The sequence below is a fragment of the Bremia lactucae genome, linkage group LG5 (genome assembly GCF_004359215.1).
Source record: "Bremia lactucae strain SF5 linkage group LG5, whole genome shotgun sequence".
NCBI lineage: Eukaryota > Oomycota > Peronosporomycetes > Peronosporales > Peronosporaceae > Bremia > Bremia lactucae.
The window spans coordinates 4216276-4218427 of NC_090614.1; positions in this window are offsets into that span (position 1 = coordinate 4216276).

A 2152-nucleotide genomic window follows, 5' to 3' on the forward strand; every position below is an offset into this window, starting at 1 on the left:
TGACTTAACTATAAACTAATACTAAACATGTAAATGAATTCTTATCTATCTTATCTTGTAACTCTCTTTGATTACTTCTACAGCTGATTAGTCTGCGGAATAAATAGACATAATGGTCTATACCTATTTATGGATAAGAATTCAGGACATTACTATATAAAGCAATATCCTCCAAATATTATCTACCTTTTAGATAATATGTTAATTAACAACCTTTAAGTGTTAATTTCATGTAACGATACACCCCGTTACAGAATCAGCATTGGTATTCTCAGATCGGTCTTTGCTTGAGCGATCTCCTCTTATTTTGGATAATAGTCACACTCTTATAAGGTGGGTATGCGGAGATGGCGTGGGCCTTTCACGATATATGGTGTGATGCATACATCAAATTGTAAATGGCAAATTTTGCCATCGGCAAGAAATCACTTTAACTCGTAAAAGAGTGGACGTATCCGCGAAGTATTGCTTCGAGGACACGATTTGCATCTTCTGTCTGACCATCTGTTTCAAAATGGTTAGAAGCTGAATTTTATATCGTATTCCAAGTGATTAGAACACGGGTTAGCAAAACTCCTCCGTGAATTTAGGGTCTTGATCTGAGACTAATTTACAGGGTGACCTATTGAGAGACACAATCACAGCCAAAGGCTGTCTTCGACTCCAGGAATGCACAACATGCACAATCTTGCTAATCGATCTACATTCACAGAAATATTTTTTCTTGTGAGCGTCCTCGAGATATCCGACGACGAAGTCCATTGGTACAGAGTGTCATAACTCTGCCGGAACAGGGAGAGATTGTAACGGAACACGGAATAAAGGACTAGGCTTCACCCGCTGATAAACCTTGCAAGGACGTATGTACTTGAACATGAATTCATACTGGCGAGGCAAGTAGAAGTCACAACTTGCTGTGAGATAAGTCTCCTCGCGTCCTCGATGGCCAGTCATTGGTGCATCGTGACACTCTTACATGATGCGTAGTCGCAAACTGCTATGAATAGGAATGACGACTTGAGTTTTGTCGCCAGCAATGGCTGTTTAATACAATAACCTATTGCGTGTTGTGTATCGATCTATATTGGAAGAATGCTGACAATCCCTTAAAGATTGTTGTGATGGATTATTGAGGTAATCCAAAGCCTTTAAGATCCTTGTCTTCTTTATAGGCTCTTCTGACGTCATCAAGTAATGTTGACGAAGGAGCACTTAGAAATGGAGTTCCAATAGTGAGTTTTCCCACACTGTTGGTTGGCAAAGCCGGCTTAATATCAGGCTGGCGCGTCAGCGCATCAGCGATGACATTAGTTGTCCTGGTTTATATTCCACGAAAACTTTATACTCCGAGAAGAAAGACAATCCCGCCATTCTTTGGGAGAGGTGTGGACTGTGTATGGCCGTGTGTAAAGACGCGTTGTTGGTGTACGCGTTTAACGTTTTATCTTCTAAGAGGTTGACCCTAAACTTAACCAGTGCATATTTCAAATAGCAAGGAGTTTCTTGTCATGCACCGGATAGTTGCGTTGAGCTGAATAAAGCTAACGCAATTGATAACAGACGACGCGTTCTGCGGCGTCTATGTGATATTGCATTAAGGCACAGTCGATTGTAGAATCACTGGCGTCAGAGACCACTTGAAATTGTCTGCATTGGTCCGCAATCGAAAGAATTGTTGAAACCCTCAAAGGAACGTTGAGAGTCAGCGTTTCATGACCATATTCTTTAACGAACACGAAGAATTCACTGTCATTACGGCATAGTTGTGCGAGTACCTGTGTAAGTATATTGTTAAGCCGAGGAGCTTACGAAGTCCCTTAACATCGACTGGCACAAGCCAGCCGGTAATCGCCTAGATTATTTAACGATCAAGGCGCTGATCGTGTTTTGCCCACGATGCACCCAAGAATGGTTGTTTAGTTGTAGAGAATATACACTTCTTGAGATTTGCATACCACTTATACTTACGCATTAGTGTAAGAACCTTTCGGACGTGAGTATGATGTACTTCAACGTCCGACTTCCGTTGATGGCTCGGCCTGACCGAAAACATCATCAAAAATATCTGTGTGAAATCTCGTGCCGATTTATCTCAACATATTGAATACACATCTGTTAATGTGGCATGGGCATTACTAAGCCCTGGTTTATT